The sequence below is a fragment of the Aedes albopictus genome, chromosome 3 (assembly GCF_035046485.1).
Source record: "Aedes albopictus strain Foshan chromosome 3, AalbF5, whole genome shotgun sequence".
In the NCBI taxonomy this organism is placed as follows: Eukaryota; Metazoa; Arthropoda; class Insecta; order Diptera; family Culicidae; genus Aedes; species Aedes albopictus.
The window spans coordinates 156,420,375-156,440,551 of record NC_085138.1 but is presented as its reverse complement, the minus strand read 5'-3'; the positions used below and the strand labels follow the sequence as shown (position 1 = coordinate 156,440,551).

At 36.9% G+C, this 20,177-nt stretch overlaps 1 protein-coding gene across 19 annotated transcripts in view; it reads left to right on the top strand.

Annotated features, from left to right (window-relative positions):
* Positions 1-629: 629 nt before the first annotated feature.
* Positions 630-20,177, top strand: part of LOC134284072 (tetratricopeptide repeat protein 39C-like) — a 77,367-nt gene continuing 57,819 nt past the window's right edge. For 4 of the 19 annotated variants that reach the window (XM_062842324.1, XM_062842316.1, XM_062842310.1 and 1 more), the window contains exon 1: positions 630-943. The gene's annotated coding sequence lies outside the window, so the exon portion shown is untranslated. Of the gene's footprint in view, positions 1,097-1,139; positions 1,159-20,177 lie in introns of those variants that run through there. The other 15 variants (XM_062842322.1, XM_062842311.1, XM_062842305.1 and 12 more) reach the window with 8 other exon arrangements.

Genomic DNA, 20,177 nt, shown 5'->3' with positions numbered 1-20,177 from the left:
GTAAAATTATAGCAAAGGATGTTCTGAAAAACTTTGTTGAAAACCGCAAAGCGATCCGATGCTTGTGAAAACAGTTATAAACAACGAACCGCATTCATGTATTTATGTTTTAACATGTAAAGGAATAACAATAGCAACAAAATCATGCTGTTTCGCCAAGCAATGCCAACGCTTTAACTTTTTTCTTAAGCATCAGATCACTTCGCGGTCTTCGACAAAGTTTTTCAGGACACCATAGGCTATGTTTTCATTTTATCAGTTACATGGTTTTTGGAAAATTCGAGCTTGTTATGAGAGAAATGCAAAAAAGTGTGTTTTCCCATGTAAAATCCCATACAAACTTCAAACGCGATGCGCAAAACGTAGACATAACCGATCGTACCCAAATTTTGCACACTTATTTGGATCCTGAAATGGGAGCAAAAAAGCTTTGATCTGATGGGATACCATTGAATTTTTCATTTTTCCATATGAACGATGACCCACTCTAATGTATACCTACGTACGAGTGCGAGAAAGTCAGGTTTCCAACAAACCTATGGAGACGCATGGTTGTTCTGTTTTACTTCCGTCCGAAAGAAACTTGTATGAACGAAAAGACAGGAAACCCTCAACCAGTAGTGCGTTCTGAAACGCTAAACCCTATCATTTCCTTCCGTGTGAGCCATTTATAGTCCACGTCCGACATATCCTGTCCCTCATTCGTAGTTGAGTCGTCCTGTCGATCGGTTCGCGGTGGTTCCGTCGTCGTCGTCGTTGTCGCCAACGTCGGTTCCCTACAGCCGGTTTGCCCACATTGTATTCTCCTCTATGGCTGTATACGGTGTGTGCATTTGGTTGGAGGTTGTTTGACTATTGCGGTGGATACCTATATCGAAGTGCGTTCAAAAGCCAATATTTGGCCTTTCTTCCAGTTCCAGCATAGCGACTACATACCTACCTAGTGAGAAGTGTGTTTGGTCTCTTTTGGTCGAACGACCGACAGCATTTTTGACCGCGGTGATTGTTAAACACAGGGGTCATTTTCTGGGCGGGGAACCAATATAATTAATTGAGTGTAGGATTTCGAGCAAATGCTCGGAGGCGGAAACGGAAGGTGAACAATCATTTAGTTGTTTTGTGTGTTGGATTTTCCTACAGCTTAGTGCAACAAGATTGGTAGGCTGTGTATTGGGTAATCCTATAATTTGTCGGCTTCAGGGGAAAATTGAGACCAGATGTGTGCCATCACATGATTGTTTTGTACTAGTGCATACACGGCAGTGCAAAAGCTTAGATTTATCCTTTTATAAATCCAATAGTGTTCTGTTCCTATCTCTGTCGTTTTTTTTCAAGTTTTCAGAAATAGTTTTTTTTTTGTTTTTATTAATGTGTATTTTAACTTAAATGCTAGTTCTACACTCAGCAGAAATGCAGAAATAGTTATGAAACTTATGAAACAATTATCACTCAAATTGTTATGTTTGAGTTCAAATGGATATCTGGTTGATCTGTTCTAATATAAATCAATGTCCGAAAAGTCAAGAACTCAACCCTAAAATGCCAGGGCAATTTCTTAAAAACTGACATTTTTTCATTTAGATACTCAAAACAATCAATTTTACGAAATATTTTTTCATTTTTTTTTTGTATTTTTATATGGAGCACTAATCGTTTTTTTGAGGATATTGGTTTTTGAAATATTGCGTTTATATTGACTACAGAAACTTGTTTGTGATGATAAAATTGCTGTTTTGAGCATTTGGCATCAAAATTTTCTAAAACAACACATGCATTTTTTATTTTCCACCATAAATGTTTTATCTGATAGTACTATCATTATTATTATTATCGAGATTTTTAGCCAGGGGCTGGTGCATCTCCGCTGATAGTACTATTCATTTGTGAAAAAGGATTTATTAAAAATTGTCTCAGCTCCCAAGACATTACGCTTTTAGTGAATGGGCGATAACTTAAACGCAAAATTTCAAAAACCAATTCTCTTCAAGAAGGAAACTTACCAGCTCGTAGAAAAATACAAAAAAAAACAGAAGTTAATAAAAAAATACGAAGTAGGATAAGTGTTCCAATTATGGTTATAGTTCCAATTATTAGCCATAGTTGATTTTCACAATTAAACGATGTAAATCAACAAAAATAAATTTGAAACAACATAAAAGATGTCCAAGTAACATTTTTTCGTCAAATGGACTGAAGGAGGTTTTTAAAGCCATCATAAAACCAAAATAGAATATATTAGGCTTTATAACGGTTCTAAAAACCTCTATAAAACTAATTTGACAATAAAATGTTATTTGGGTGGTTGCACTCATTTAAACTCCACATTTGGCTCAACTTATGATAGAAATAGATCATTTTATTTGAAATTTCGGCTTCCTTGCACCCCTTTTCGCCATAGAATCCCATAACGAATGCATGCAAATAGTGCGAAAAAGAACCGAAGTTAAAAAATGTAATCATAACTGGTACAGGGTTCCTATCATTGGCACACACAGTAATAAATACTGAAAGTAGTTTTGGCTCCGTTTCTATATATTTTTTATACTTCAAAGGAAACTAAGCTATCTTTAATATATTGATGGCGTTCGTTGGTCTTCTCGTTATTTTTGTACACATAATTTTCCTTAGGTAGTGCCATAATTAGTACAGGCACCCTATTGTTTTTTTTTTCAGATTTTTTTTTGATAAACGATATGTTTTTAATCCGCTTAGCGGAACCTCTAAGTGCTTGATTATGCTCTAAATCAAGCTGAATTATACGACAAAGTTTCAGGCAACTTGGCTTTACTAAAATCCTCCATAACGACGAGAACAAACCTTCCGATAATACCCAAAGTCACTCTATGTGGACACCGAAAATGAACCATTCAAATTGTTTTGTGAATGCAAAAATAAAAGAAAAGTATTTATTACACTAGTTTACAGCATTTTTGAACTCGGTAAGCTGATGATCGTTTTTGGTGTAGAATCGTGCCCTGAGTTCGAAAACGCGAAGGAAAAAAATAACAGTAGAGAGCGATTCCAAGCAACAGCATCAAAATTAAGGAAATTTTTTAATTCATGATTTTCTATTGAACTGAAACTTTGCACAGTTTTTCAGTTCCATCTAAATCGCCATTTTTCGATATCAAATTTTTATTTAGAGCCACGACTAACTTTTCAAAAGGGTGTATGTGAAAATGGTTCATAAATATTCAAAAATATGCACAGCAAAAACGGATTGTTCGATTGTTATAAATTTTTCAGCAAAGTTAGATAACTAAATAGTGATTTCTAAGAAAATATACACTGTGAAAAAAAATCTTTTTTATCATTGAAAAATATCATTTTTGTCACAAAAACTCAAATATCTCAAAACCCTATCTTTTTACCAACTTGATTTTTTTAGGGAAAACGGTCCATTGTATTAGCAATCTACCATAAAAATTTGGTGATGGTAAACTAATAAACAAAAAAGTTATAACATTTCAAAAATTTCACAATTTTTAAATTTAGTGAAAAAAAATTTTCTGTGAAAATTATTTCGGCCGGGAATTGCGATTTGATGCTGATTTTATTGTTCAGCAAAGTTAGATAACTATATGGTGATTCCTAAGAAAATATACACTGTGAAAAAAATCTTTTTTAACATTAAAAAATATCATTTTTGTCACAAAAACTCAAATATCTCAAAACCCTATCTTTTTACCAACGTAATTTTTTAGAGAAAACGGTTTATTGTATTAGCAATCTACCATAAAAATTTGGTGATGATAAACAAATTAACAAAAAAACTTATGACAATTCAAACATTTCACAATTTTCACATTTAGTAATGAATTTTTTTTGTGTAAATTATTTTGGCCGGAAATCGCAGTTTGATGCTGATTTTATTGTTAATGGCCTTGCGTGAGTAAAACAAGTTGTTTTTATTATATATTATATATATATACATATAATATACTATGTACAGTAATGTTCCGATTTTATCACGCCCTCCGCGCATTAGTCGTTTATTCATTAATTTGCTGTTACATTTGAGCACAAGTGTTTTCCCTCTTCTACGAGATGAATGTTGAAAGCGTGTTTTGCAACGTTAAAAATATTGAAATGGGTATTTTTTTATTCCTGTTCGGGTTTGTCACTGCGACCAGTTTTTAGATCTGTTACGTCCTGGAGTTCGGGGTGGCCGGGAGACATAACAGTCTATTTAAACTCCCAGGCGTAGCGAAAAAAACACATTAAAACATAACTTTATTTACACTAATAAAATTACATGACAACACGACACGTTACTACATGGAGGCTACATTACTTCTAATCTAATGTCTGCGATTGTGCATCGACCGAGGCATAACGAAATGCTATCGGCGAGCACGCAGATCGGCGAGAGCATGAGAGCCAATAATCCAGTGGTTCTCAACATCTCCCCCTCTAATTGGTTTGGCGATAAACCATTACAGCGATCTTCTGGCACAGGAAGAGCGATGATGGTGGACAGTGTTGAAAGCGTTGCCGGTAACCAGGTTGACGAAGAATCATGTACGGAAGACCGGAGCTTGATCCTGGTTCCACCATTGTGTATCATCCACTCGAAGACGTCGCTGAACACTGAGGCACGTCCACGTGCCAAATCCATCCGATGCCCATGTCGATCCAGAAAGTATTGGACGAACTTTCGATCCGACTCGATCGCGCCGATCGGTGGGTGCTTATCGGAAATAATTTCTGCTCCCCGAAGTGATCCTACATCGCACGACTTGAACACCTCTGCTGCATACTCGTTCTGCTGAGCGGGCTGAGCGTGTTCGAAACCTTCACTACTGCCGTCGGGTGATGCAGGTACGACAATAGGATTTTTTATTTCTTGCTTCTTCTGCTGTTGATCATCACAACGAAACATCGGCACGGAAACAATCAGCTGATCCACTCGTGACTGCCGCGGCTGCTCTTCATTTGTTACTGCCGCCGTAGAGTCGACATCATTTGGAAACGGTGCTTGGTGTTGTGTTCCCTGCTGTTGTGTGCTGATCGGGGCAGACTCGTAGGTTGGCTGCGGCGCTCGAGCAGCCCAACATAGCGAAAACATCAACTGCATTTGTTGGTTGACTGTTTTCATTCGCTCCACAGAAGCCTGGTATTGGAGCTCCATCAGCCGATTCATACTACCGTAGTATTTATCGCTGGCTTCTCGCATCCGCCGAAACTGCTCATCGAGGTACTGCTCTCGATCGAGTGGAAACCGGCCTGACGATGATGGCGGCGGTGGTGATTGTACCACTGACTGCCCATCATATGGTAGCGAGTCAATGGGGCATCCATTGACTCCAGCTGAGGTTTGATGCGAGGCTTGATCGATGAACTGGTGCTGCTGAGGATGCATTTCCACGGGCACTGATGGGAATGGAGCATTTCGGTTCCGGTAAACTGCTCCTTGAAGCGGCGAGTGTTGCCACTGATCCACCTGACGCTGGTGCAGATCCTGTCCAGCCATTGAAGCTAAATGCTGGCGCTGGCCTTGTTCACTCCGCCCGAAGTCTATTGTGTCGCCGTCGCCCATCATCTCCTCCGCGGAAAACTTAACGCGTCGCGGGTCCTCACTGCACGCACGGATTTCTCGTCGCCACTGTTACGTCCTGGAGTTCGGGGTGGCCGGGAGACATAACAGTCTATTTAAACTCCCAGGCGTAGCGAAAAAAAACACATTAAAACATAACTTTATTTACACTAATAAAATTACATGACAACACGACACGTTACTACATGGAGGCTACATTACTTCTAATCTAATGTCTGCGATTGTGCATCGACCGAGGCATAACGAAATGCTATCGGCGAGCACGCAGATCGGCGAGAGCATGAGAGCCAATAATCCAGTGGTTCTCAACAAGATCTATTGTGACATTACCCGTATCCTTAGTGTAGTGCATGTCGCATTACTCAATTGCCATTGAGGGGCAATAAAGTATCGATTTTGATACAGTTTTTGTTTTGTTTTCTTAGAAAACAAAACAAGAGTACTGATATTGGCCATGCATCGGAAACCTAGCATCAACCTTGTTTTACTGCTAAATTCTCCCCAGGTTTAGGACCCGGGTTTTAACATTAGCAGCAATATCATTCCAATAATGGGACATGTGTTCAGTAAGAAGGATTCTAGTATGTTCCTTGCGTACTAGCACTTTCCAGTCTTCGAAGAGTTAGTACATACATGGATCCCTAACCCAATTTGATTTCCTTTGCATTGAGTTTAGCCTCAGATGGTGAGGTTTTTAACTATATGCAAAGTAAAGTTGGTAAACTTAGTTTTATTCAAAGACTGGAAGTCATCACAACACCAGTAGCAAGGACTAAATACTATAATGCCTATAATTACACAAGTTTACAAAATGAAACGAAAGTCGTGAACTTCTGTCAACGACTAAAATTTTTGAAGCACAATTTAGTGCTGATTTCGAAACCGACCTTCAAAAAATTTTAAGTAGAACAGTTTTTGAGTTTTAGCTCAATATCGAGTTTTACAACTTTTCAAAATATGTAATTTACTAAAATCCAAATATATTGTGTTTTGTTTAACCAATTTTAAAACTTTTTTAATCAATTGAAAGCTGAATACAATACCATTCGATCATCTGAATACAGGTTTTGCGTCAGATTTATGAAATTCAAGATATTGGCGAGTTTTAGGGACGATCTTCTTAAATTTTAGCAAAATTCCCAAATTTTTTTGAAGAAATGTATTTTTTCCCATAAGAGAAAAACAACTTAAAAATTCTTTCTCGACGTTTAGTTGACATATCATATGTAGGCGAGTTACAGTAAAAATTTCAGCTCAATCGGAGCATTGATTACGGAGGATGAGATGATTGAAGTAAGCGACTTTGCTTAAAAATAGAACAAAAATCGATTTCAAATCATCAACCTTGTATGGAAAGTTGAAAAAATTTCCACTCTACTGTAATTTTTTTCTTTCGCGTTTTCGAACTCAGGGCATGATTCTACACCAAAAATTATCATCAGCTTACCGAGTTCAAAAATGCTGTAAACTAGTGTTATCAGAACACATATTCCAAAATTGAAATATAGGACGACACTAGATTTCGGTTTGGTAGATCTAACACCGCAACGCAACCCAAAAAGGCGATCTACCCACGCTACGGGCTCCGTTAAAGATCGAGCATGTTTTAAACCTCCTCAACCATTCATCCCTCAGCACGGGTATAGATGTTGAAGAATATTTCAAAGCATTTTTGAAAAGGGGCGTAATTAAATTGTTTAAACAGATGTCGCTGATGGTACGGTGGCATGACTCTCTGCACTTAGCACTTCTGGCAATTTCTTAGTTGTTGTCGTTTTTGAACTTCCTGCTCCCTGCTTTACCGATGATATACAGATGGCTCGTTTGTCAAATTCTAGACGGCAGGACGTGCAAATGCGTGGACATTTGGGCATAACCAGTCTCTTTCAGTTTATCTATGGTGCTTCCGGTGAGATTTCGTAACTCTTTTGAACATTTTTTTTTTCATCAAACGGTCTACAAGAGAGCGTTGAGTTGAAGACCTTTGAGAAAGCGATTGTTCATGTTGTTCGTTAGATTATAATAAACAAAATCACTTATTAGTTTTAACTGATTAGTTTGGTGTTGGTGGCTGAAGAAAAAATTTACTATACAATTTTTAATATTCATAGCGGTAGTATTTTTTTGCTTTTTCGTGAGCATTGTCATGGTATGTATATAGACAAACAAACGTAACACTGACGAAATTTTCATTGACCACGCCTTTAACGGTCATTTTGAATCTTGGTTGTGGCTTTCATAACCAGAAGAGCGCCCATCGTTTTTCTTTGCGTTTGACGTTTCAAACTAGCGCCTTCTGATGACGATATTGCACAACGCAGTGTTTCGTGAAACATTTCCACCAGGTGGTGGTAGTGTGATCTGGGCGATGGATTTTCACTAAAATTATTCTAGGTGTTTCGTCTGTTTGGATGTGGTATGTACCTCTCATGCATCTGTTGTTGTTGAAGTTACTCGCATTCTTCCGATCATAAAGTCTGTTCTCTAAGAGGTATTTTTTGCAGATAAACTAGACGTTTACGCGTACATAAAACTTTTTTTATGCAGCTTTTGTCTTAAAAATAAGTTTAATTCCATTTTTTCTTATAATCAACAGCTTTTCAACACTATCAAGGGATTTTTTCACCAGTCACGTACAATAAAAAGTATGACACTCTCAATATTTTTGATCACAACACTGGATCTCGTCTAAGTTTCAAATAGATACTAAAGTAATTATGAATAATCAAACTAAAATATCATGAAAACAACTTGTTTAATTCAGGCGGTAGCTTTTACAATAAAATCAGCATCAAAATATAATTCTCGAAATAATTTACAAAGAAAAAAAAAATTTTTTGTTACTAAATGTAAAAATTGTGAAATGTTTGAAATGTCATAACTTTTTTGTTTATCAGTTTACCATCACCAAAATTTTATGGTAGATAGCTGATATAATGGGCCAATTCCCCTAAAAAAATGACGTTGGTAAAAAGATAGGGTTTTGAGATATTTGAGTTTTTGTGACAAAGATCATATTTTTTTAAAGTAAAAAAATATTTTTTTTACAGTGTATATTTTCTAAGGAATCATCATTTAGTTATCTAACTTTGCTGAAAAATTCATAACAATCGAACAATCCGTTTTTGCTGTACAGCTTTCAGAATATTTTTGAACTATTTTCGCATACACCCTTTTGAAAAGTTAGTCGTGAGTGAATATGAAGGTTTAATATCGAAAAATGGCGATTTAGATGAAATTGAAAAACTGTGCAAAGTTTCAGAAATTTTTGAAATGGTCGCTAAGGATCGACTGACATGACTCCGTGGAATTCCTCTAGAGCGGAAATTTTTTCGACTTTCCATACAAGGTTGATGATTTGAAATCAATTTTTGTTCTATTTTTAAGCAAAGTCGCTCCCTTCATTCATTTCATTCTCCGTAATCAATACTCCGATTGAGCTAATTATTTTACTGTAACTCGCCAAATAAACGTTGAGAAAAATTTTTTAGATTGTTTTTTTTCTTATAAAAAAATACATTTCTTCATATATTTTTTGAAATTTTGCTAAAATTTAAGGAGATCCTCCCAAAAACTCGCCAATATCTTGAATTTCATCAATCTGATGCAAAACCTGCATTCAGATGATCGAATGGTATTGTATTCAGCTTTTAATTTATGGAAAAAGATTTGAAATTGGTTGAACAAAACGCAAGATATTTGAATTTTAGTAAATTCCATATTAAAAACAAATGTAAAACTCGATATTGAGCTAAAACTCAAAAACTGCTCTACTTAAAATTTTTTGAAGCGTGGTTTCAAAATCAGCACTAAATTGTACTCCAAAAATTTTGGTCGTTGACAGAAGTTCACGACTTTCGTTTTATTTTGTAAACTTGTGTAATCGAGCCTGGATAATCGGATACCAGACTCATTGAATCCCTGGATGATTGAGTACGACCCTAGCCCTCCCACCTACCTGTCATATGTTACTATATTTGTAAAAGCTTCTCAGAAGAAAAGAACAATTTAATTCGAAAATCGCTCACCACGTGACACTTGTGTTATTTAGAGCTATCAGTTTGATCAAAGCGTCGAGTATCTTCTCTGTATTTTCTTCGGAAATTTCTTTTGTTTTTTTTTAGATATTACTTTGGAAATCCGTTCAGCAGTTTCTGAAGGTGATACGGGCCGACGTGTTACTTTTCCTATCTTCCTTCTCTTTCTAACAATTTGCCTCGCGATTTTAAAGATGGTAATTTCAATTTCTATAGCACAGAATAGTCTGCAAATCAATCAACATATGCACTGCAAGTGAGCATATACAATGATAAGTTTTTGTTCCATAATATGAAGTAGAATCAAAGATTATCATCTTTGAAGCTACATAGCAATGGCAGATATTTTTCCGACCGTCCCGTTCGCTCTTAAGGAATTTCTTTGAAAATCAAATCGATAAATACTCTGAAAGCTCCTTCGACAATTCCTTTGAGAATTCCTTCAGCAACTTTTTCTGAATCCTTTCTGCATTATTTGTAGGTTTTTTTTTGGAAATTCTTTTGGAAACTGTTTCAGCTACTGTGGCAAAAATTTAGTTCGAAATTCTTTTGGTAAAAAAATTCAAATTTCTTTAAAAACTTCGTTAGTTTTTTTTTATTTCCGTTGGTCATTTTGTTGAGAAATGTTTAGAAAATTCCTTTGGAAAACTTCAATTCTTGTAGCAAATTATTCGGCAATCGATTTGTGAACTTCTTTGGAAATTTCTTTGGAAGCTCCGTCTGCAATTTCTGTTTGTTTCTGACAATTTGTTTGGAAAATTCTTTCTGGATTTCTAGGAAACTATTCCGGCAATTCCTGGATTTTTTTCGATAACTGTTTTGAAAATTTCTCGACCATAATACGAAAAATTGTTTTAGGTCATTATTTTTTGAAATACCTACGGCATTACCGTGTGCTTCGTGACTGTGCGGTGGCGCCAGTTTTTAAGGTGTATTTTGAGCCTCGAAGTGTATTTACTCATGTTTGAATAAATGCTAACCAAGTATTACCATAACATTTTAGTTTTCGGATAACAAAATGGTAAGAATGTTCTATCATATAATAAACATTCACAATATCATGTCATATATTGGGAAAGGACACCGATTGAAACGATTTGGAAAGGAGCCTGAAACTGCCTCCGCACAACCCTTTTTGGCCCTTCATACAGGATAATCTCTGAACACTAACAACAGCACAATCTTGATCAAATCGCTTTTAAGATTATTCCAGCGCACGGGTATTCAGCATGACTATGCTGAGGGTGACTAGAGCTACTGTGGAAGTGCTCATAGAACACTAAGCTGAGAAGCAGGCTTTGTCCCAATGAGGACGTTACGCCAAGAAGAGAGAAAGAGAGATTATTCCAGTGCTATAGGCAGATGCCTTGCTACAATAGATGGTAGAACAAAATCATCATCATTATCATTTTAAGCCGCGGAGTGTAGGTTCGATTCCCATTCCAGTCGGAGAAAAAAATGGGCCACTGTCTTACATGGTTTCCGTTGAATAGTGTAAGTTATGTTCCTGTACAGATTGAATATTTGGCTGAAGACGGTATGTAGTGTTTTTTTGGCAATTTCATTGTAAATTTCAATTTGCATCCTAGGGTGTTTCATTCAGCAATTTGTTGGGATTGTCGCCGGCAATCTCTTTGATTTAATTTACCTGACAATAACTTTCGCACTTTTTTTCGTAATCCCTTTCGAAATTCATTCGCAAGGTCCCAACTAACAACCTCATTTAACAGGCACCATTATGACGAATTAATTCAGCATAATGTTGAATAACATTTGAATTATTTTCACGTACAACCTATGTTCGGGTTTTGTTCATACAAATTTGGAGAAGTTATAAAGCATCATGTTGTGCACCAACTTATTTTTTTGTTGCTCAAAGCGTTTTTCAAATGTACAAGAAAGTTGTTTTTCAGCTTTGGCAAAAATGACTGAAAATAAATAAAATGCACAATGTTGAACTCTCACGAGAGTAATTATTGCTCTCATGTTGAGAACACCTATTATGAAATAAGAAATACATATAAAATTACCTAAATCCGGATTAGAACTCGAGACCTGTCGATTGCCAGACGCATGCCTTCCTATCTGCGCCATCCTAGAGATGGTGAGATGCAGCACCCAAAGCAAAACATAATCTTCCCATGACTTGTGTCCAGCAGTGGTGAATTACCACAGCACGTGGTAATCAACTGAACAACGCCTCATACTTCAACAGCTGTTCAGCACAAAAACACGTGTTTTTCATTCTAAACTCTATTGCTAAGTAATCAATGCTTGTCGAATAAATTTTTTGTTAAACTTTTGAAAAGTGTTTTAATTTATCATTGTTGATATCGATGAGGAAATTCGAACATTGACTATTTTCTCAATTGAAAAATCATTTAAACAGTAATGTGTCGAGCATAATTTTAGTTCAGCTATCATTACCATTATTAAGCAACAATTCAGCTAGCTTGCTTGTTTGTAACTTGCAATTGTTATATGGGGTACTAAGTTAAGTTCCTTAGTCAATTCGTTCGTAAATTTCTCTGGTAATTTTTGAACACTTTTCCCCGGTAATTCCTCTGGAAATTCCATTGATAATTCCTTACATAATTCCGTCTGCTATTATTTTGGAAAATACTATTTTACGAAAAGGGTGTAAGTACCAAAAACCTACTTTCGAGTGAATAAGGTTTAAAGTTTTTCTCCAATTTTTCACCCAATACACAATGTAGATGCCCATATACGGTGACGCCTTTATTTATGTACATACGGAAACGTTTGCTTCATTGATCCATTTTCTTCGATTGTAATCTTAAAAAAGCTTGAAAGCTAGAAATTTGAAGAATTTTTTGATATATTTATTTATCGTAACTTTTTTCATCGTTCAAAAACTATCTATGTTTTGAAGACTTGTGAAGCATTAATATATTGTTGATGAACGTTCAAAATTTTATTCAATTCGATTCACTGGCTTCCGAGGTATGAAAGTTCGAAAAAAAGTTGTTTAAAAAATAGTGTTTTACGAGAACGGTTCTAACTTCGCAAAAGATTAACTAATCCAGCTCAAGTTTGTACCAATGAATAGGTTGACTAACAGTCAAAATTTGAGAATTTTTGATTCACACCTAGAAATTTTTTTATGAGAGAAAAAAAAGTTGCCTATCCCAAATATTTTGGCCACCCCTTGTATAGCCATGTCTCGAACAAATATTAAAAAATACTTTAATTCCTTGAGAAACTATAGAATATAGCTATAAGTTGAAATTTAATCGCTCACGCAGTGCCCTAGTGTACAAAAGAGCTGTAAATTAGGTTAAGTGGTTGAAGAATTAAAAAAAATAGAAGTCCTAGAGGGCATCAATTTTTGCATTCTACGGCCACGCTCGTTGAAAACTACTCTAAAGTGAGTAGAATTCTATTCAATTTGAAACAAAGTGCATCAGCTCATAATAGAGTAATCTGCCTTTACTCACTTTAGAGTAACCTTGGATTTTATCAAAAGTGAGTATAAAGTGAGTAACTTGTAAAATCGCAAATTTAAAAAGTGAGTAGATGTCAAAAACATTTTTTTCTTTATTTCTTTTTCAACCATGAAATAAATCAAATACAAAATTCCAGAAAGCAACAAAAATGAACATTTATTCAATTATTTATGTCTATGTATACAAAGTTGGGTGTAAATTATGTAGGGTGGGGCGGGGCAAGATGGGTCACCTAAGGATGGATCACCATAACTTTGTAAATACAAATCGTATTGGTTTGTATTTGTCCGCTACTCTTTAATACACTAGTAAGCTATGCTAAAAGTCGATAAAAAGTTTATTAAATACAAAATATGATGTTAAACAAGTAGTTTTAAAAAGTGATCGATTTTGCGCCGTGAAAAAAGTGCGGGGCAAGATGGGTCACTTTTTAAGTAATTCACATTTTCTCAACGAAAAACGTCAAAATATAAGATTTGTTGCACATTCATATATGCTCCATATCCATACTGAGCAAACAAGGACTACTAGTAAACATTTTATAAATTTATTTGGAATATAAAAAACTTTACGATTTGAGTAGCCCTAAGGCGACTTGAAAATCGATGTTTTCACTAACAAATTATCATAATTTTATTTTATAATTTTGAGCGTTCATTCCGCTTGATTGAAGTCATTTATTGGATAGTCTTATAATAAAAAATAAATAACTTTTGAATGCTTCCAAAATACGTTCAAAATTGAAGGTGACCCATCTTGCCCCACGGCCGTTTATATGGAGATTATATGGAATGTATCGCATAAGAAAAATGGCTAAAAACCATTTTATTTTTTATTTCCAATGAGAGTGAATAATTTTTCAATCAATGCCCCAAACTTTTGTATATTCATGCTGGTCATCTAACAAAATTATTAACATAATCAAAACATGAGTAATGCGCCCGAAAATGGCGCTGACCCATCTTGCCCCGCGACCCATCTTGCCCCACCCCACCCTACTCAAAACTATCCTTCGCAAGATCCTTCGTGGCTCTCGGTGGCTGCGGTGATCCCTCAGGTGATCTTACGCTGTAACCGCGGTCCACCGGAATCTCCGACGCATGCATAGTCTTGCCCTCTTTTTTAACTGAAAGCATTCAAAAAAATATTTTTAGTTTTATGTACATACAGAGAAATTATTTAACTTACTTACATGATTGTTTGCATTTAGAAAAATAGCGTATATTTCTATATGTTTGGGATCAGAGAAGGCTGCCTGCCTTGCCGTCCGTTTGGATGAATATCTGTAAAAAAATGTATCAAAGTTATTTCCACAGTCTAATAAGTTGGATAATAAGAGCAAACTTACCTGCTGAACAACAGATGGGGTTTTCCCCTAGGTTTTCCATAATTTAAAAGCATTTCACAGAGATTTTCATGTAATATAATTTTATTGGCAAGAGGTCAGAACTTTGCACAAATGGCGGTTACCGGCATGAAATTTGAATGATGTTACTCAAAAATAGAATTCTGGCCTAAATTTGAGCGGGTGAGTGAAAAACAACTCACTTTGGAAAAAAGGCCAAGTTAATCAAAAATGAGTATTGTTCAAAATTCAAACGTGTGAGTGAAAAATCACTCAGTTTAGAAGAATGCTGTCACTCTCTTTTTTCTATTTTCCATGAAATCTAAAAGTGAGTAGAATTCTACTCTCCTGAGAGTAGTTTTCAACGAGCGTGCATTTCACATTGATCCAAGCACACTTTTGGAGGTTCACCTGCCTTAAGGACTGAAATCCCGCTTCAACAGTGCATCAGAACTTCAGACGCACAAATCTCAAGAAGCAAGCTTCAAACAACAGTGCATTTTATTATTCTGTTCTTGCTCACTTGTAATTAGTTTAAAATAAGAAGATCAGATGCGCTGGTTTTGTTTACGTTTTGTTTTGTGCTCTCGAAATCGTGAGTAGGTGCCAAAGTCGGCCATTGTGGCGGCCATTTTGGGATTCTAACAAGTCTGCCCTTAAATTGTTGGCTATACAAAGCACTTACAGGAAAAACAACCTCGATGGAAATCCAGATTAAATTATTATTCTATGTGCTGTGTATGTCCATTGTCCATTTAAAAACGTATATCTATATATATATATGTATATATATATACAGGGTGACTGGTAATTCGTGTTACACCCGAAAGGAGGTGAAAGTAGACCATATTTGCAGCAAAAAATTGTTCTACAGGTAGGTCCGGAAATCACTGCTAAGTGAGTTATTCAAAAATTAGTGTTTTTAAATTACCCCATCTTTAAACATCTCTAACTCAGAAACTATGAACCGTATAATCAATCTAAGCGCATGGATAGAAAGCTTAAAGCTTTGTCTTTTAATGCTCTTTGGACAGGTAATTGATAAAAAGTCATTTAAGTGCAGAAATTTTGATTTTTATGTAAAAAGTGCCTAAAAATGTAGCCTTTTTTCACCTTTTTTGATAGTTTATTCGTGAAAAACGTGATAAATGTGAGAAATGTTCTTCTACAAAACATTCATTTTTTGATACGCTACCAAACTGTCCTTTAGTGCAACATTGTATCTTTCATAGTTTTGTCACAATCTTGAATTCAAAATCTGGTGAAATAAATCAATGTTTTTATTGCAATACTGTCTGGCAACCCTACACGTTTGCTTGCTGTTGGTCGTCGTGCGCATGGCAACGAAGTCCGGCGTCGCGGTGGCGGTCATCGTTTGACAGAGCCAACAGTGAACGGAAAATTGCGCGCAATGTTTATGAATCAATCTCAAGGCATCCTTTTCTTTGGGTGAAGATTCAATTCGCCTAGATGCCATACACCCAAACCCACTCACTGGTGGAATTTAGCGAGATCATAACGCTGGGTGGCACCGTTTTAAGGGATATTCAAACCTACGGGCCGAGACTGGGTCCGGGCCGGGGCCGCGGCCGAGACGCGATAGGGCTTTTGTCGCTTCGTTCTCACTGCACACAATGCTCACCGGGCTATAGCGCCTGCGCACCAACAATTTATGTTGCGCGAACGCACGCACAGTATGAAGCGGTTGTCATTTATTTTTGTTTTTTTTTTTTGCGCACTTTCTCTAGTGTGTTTGATGTACATTCATCCAGAACTTTCTTTTGTAATTTCTACAGGAATCTGGGATTCCTCCAGCTTTTTTTATGATTTCCCTTGGGATGCTTTCTGGGACTCTCCCGTAGTTCTTTCTGGAAAACCTCTAATGAGATTCTTCTAGGAGTCCTTCCTGGTATTTCTCCAGCTACTCCGTCTGGGTTTCTGTCCTTTAGTTCTACTAAAATTTCTTCTGGGATACTTTCAAGAACTGGTTTAGAATTTTTCTCCAGAAATTCTTCCAGGAGTAGCTTCCCACAGTTTATTTATTTTCAGTTCAACGGGAAGCCCTCCTGATGTTCCTGAGAGTGAGTCCAGGAGCTCCCCAGGCATTCCTCCAGGCCACCCCCAAAAAATACCAAGGGAATTTCTTAAGAATTAGCTCAAGAATTCCTCCAGCATTTGTCGTAGAATCACCCTAGGATTTTACTGGGAATTTCTCCATTATAACTCTGGTAATTAATGCAGGAGTTCTCCAGCAATAATGCATGTTTCTCTTCAGGATTTTTCCCGAAAATTACTGAAGGACTCAAGGGATTTCTCCAGAAATTCCTGCATTAATACCACCAGGACTTCCTCAAGGGATTCCTCCAAAAAATCCTCCACGATGCCAGCTAAACATTCTTCCAGTAGTTCTTCCAGGAATAACTCCAGAAATTCATCTCGAAATTCCTACAGGAATTTCTCTTCAGGAATTGTAGAAGGGATTTCATCAGGAATTCTTCCAGGGATTTCACAAGACAATTTTTCAATAAATTGCTCCAAGACTTTCTCTAAGAATTCCTGCAAGGATTCATCTAGGAATTCCTCTGACGATTCCTCTAGATTTTTTTTCCACGGTGTCCTCCAAAAATTCTTCCAGTTATTCCTCCATGAGTTCCTGCAGGAATTTATCCCGAAATTCTACCAGGAAATCCTGCAGGGATTCCTCCAGGAATCGCACCATAAATTCCTCCTGTAATTGCTGCAGGAGATTCTCTAGAGGTTCCTCCAAGGATTCGTCTAGAATTCCTTCCAGAATTTCTCCCTGGAAATCATCAAGAAATTCCTCTAGAAATTCCGTCAGTAATTCCTCTGGAAATTCCTTCAGTAATTCCTCACAGAATTCCTCTAGGAATTTCTACAGGGATTTCTTCAAAAATTTCTCCAGAAAGTACTCCAGGCATTTCTCCAGGAATTACTTCATGAATTTCTCCATAAATTATTCCAGGAATTCCTCCAGAAATTACTTCAGGTACTACTCCAGGAGTTCCTCCAAGAATTCCAACGGAAATTGCTCAAGGCATACCTCCAGAAATTCCATCAGGTATTTTTCCAGGAAGTCTTTTTGGAAATACTCCAGGCATAACTCCAAGAATTTCTCCGTGAGTTACTCCAGGTATTCCTACAGGATTCTTACAGATGTTTATCCAGGAACTACTGCAAGATGTCCTCCATTTTTTTCCAGGAATTCCTCCAGTGATTCCTTCATAAATTTCTCCAGTAAATGCTCCAGAAAATTCTTTAGAGATTCCTTCAGAATTCCTTCCTGTATTTCCTCCAGGAAATCGTCCAGAAATTTCGCCAGTGGTTCCTTTAGTAAATCTTCTATGGATTCCTCCAGGAGTTCGTACAGAATATCCTCCAGAAATTTCTCCAGACATTCCTCCAGAAAACACTCCAGAAATTCCTCTAAGAATTTCGCCAGTGATTTCTTTCGTCCAGAAATTCCGCCAGTGATTCCTTCAATAAATATTCTAGGGATTCCCCCAGGAATTCCTACAGAATATCCACCAGAAATTCCTTCAGGCATTACTCCAGGAATTCCTACAGAAAATACTCCAGGAATTCCTCCAGGAATTCATCCACGAACTTTTCCAGAAATTCCTCACGGAATTCCTCCGAAAATTTCTCCAAGAATTCTTTCAGGAATTTTTCCATAAAGTCTTCCAGGATATACTCCATGAATTACTCCAAAAATTGCTTCAGGAATAACTCGAGGAATTCCTCCAAAAATTCCTCCAAGAATTCCTTCAGGAATTCTTCCATAAAGTCTTCCAGGAAATACTCCATTAATTACTCCAAGAATTGCTTCAGGAATAACTCTAGGAATTCCTCCACGAATTGCTTCAGAAATGACTTCGGGGATTCCTACGGGAATTTTTCCAGGAACTACTTCAGGCTGTCCTCAAAAAAATTCTTCAGGAATTCTACAAGGAAATACTTACGGGATTCCTCCAAGAATTACTCCAGGAACTACTCCAGGAAAGCCGTCAAGAAATCCTCCCGGAAACAATCCAAGAATTCCCATAATTTCTCTTTGAATTACTCCAGGAATTCGTCAAAAAATTGCTTCTGAAATTTTTCCAAGAATTCCACCGGAAATTGCTCAAGGAATACCTCCAGAAATTCCATCAGGTATTTTTCCAGGAAGTCTTCTTGGAAATACTCCAGGCATAACTCCAAGAATTTCTCCGTGAGTTACTCCAGGTATTTCTACAGGATTCTTACAGATGTTTATCCAGGAACTACTGCAAGATGTCCTCCAATTTTTTCCAGGAATTCCTCCAGTGATTCCTTCATAAATTTCTCTAGTAAATGCTCCAGAAAATTTTTTAGAGATTCCTTCAGAATTCCTTCCTGTATTTTCTCCAGGAAATCGTCCAGAAATTTCGCCAGTGATTCCTCTAATAAATCTTCTATGGATTCCTCCAGGAGTTCGTACACCTCCAGAAATTCCTCCAGAAAACACTCCAGAAATTCCTCTAAGAATTTCGCCAGTGATTTCTTTCGTCCAGAAATTTCGCCAGTGATTCCTTTAATAAATCTTCTAGGGATTCCTCCAAGAATTCTTTCAGGAATTTTTCCATAAAGTCTTCCAGGATATACTCCATGAACTACTCCAAGAATTGCTTCAGGAATAACTCGAGGAATTCCTGATCTCCAGAGATCTCCAGGGATTCGTCTTGAAGAAGTATTCCAGAACGTACTCCAGGAATTACTCCAGGATTTCCTCAAGAAATGTCTCTGGTAATTAATGCAGGAGTTCTCCAGCAATAATGCATGTTTCTCTTCAGGATTTCCTCAAGAAATGTCTCTAGAACTTCCTTCAAGAATTCCTTCGGTTAACTTTCCAGGAATTCCTCCCGGAATTATCTCAGGTAAAGTTTTCCTTAAAGAGTTACTACAGGGATTCCAGGAATTGCTCCAGAAACTCCGTTAGAATTTACTCCAAGAATTCCTCCAGGAATCACTCCAGTAATTCCTCAAGGTAGGATGTCATCCAGGAATTTCTGTAGAAATTCTTGGAAAAAATTTTGAACGGATTCTTGATTGAAATCTTGAAAGAATTCTTGGGGGAGTTCCCGTAGCAGTTTCTGGAATAATTTCTGGAGGACTTTCAGGGAAAATTGTGGAGTGATTTTTGGGGAAGATCCTGTTGGAATTTCTGCTTCAAGAATCCCTCTATGAATTTCTCCAAAAATCCCTCGAACAGTTCTTCCTGGGATTTTTGAAGAAATTTATTCAGGAATTACTTTACGAACTCCTCCAGGAATTCATTCACAAATTCCTCCAGTAGTTCCTTCAAAAATTCCTCCAAAAATTTCTCCATGAATTCCACCAGGAAATCCTCCAAAAATAACTTGTGAGATAGCTCCAGGAATTCCTCCTTGAATTCCTCCAGTGACTCTTTCAAAAGCTCCTTCAAGGCTTACTACAGGTATTTTTCAAGGGATTCCTAATGAAATTTCTCCAAGGAAATCCCCCAGGAATTCTTCCAAGACTCCCTCCAGGTATTTCTTCAAAAATTCCTCCAGGGATTATTTTAAGAGTTCCTCCAAGGATTACACCATGGATTCTTCCAGGGAGTAATTCCTGAAAGAAACTCCGAAGGAACTCCTGGGAGGAATTCTTAGATAAATTTCCGGATGACATCCTACCTAGAGGAATACTGTAGTGATTCCTGGAGGAATTCTTAGAGTAAGTTCTAACGGAGTTTCTGGAGCTATTCCTGAAAA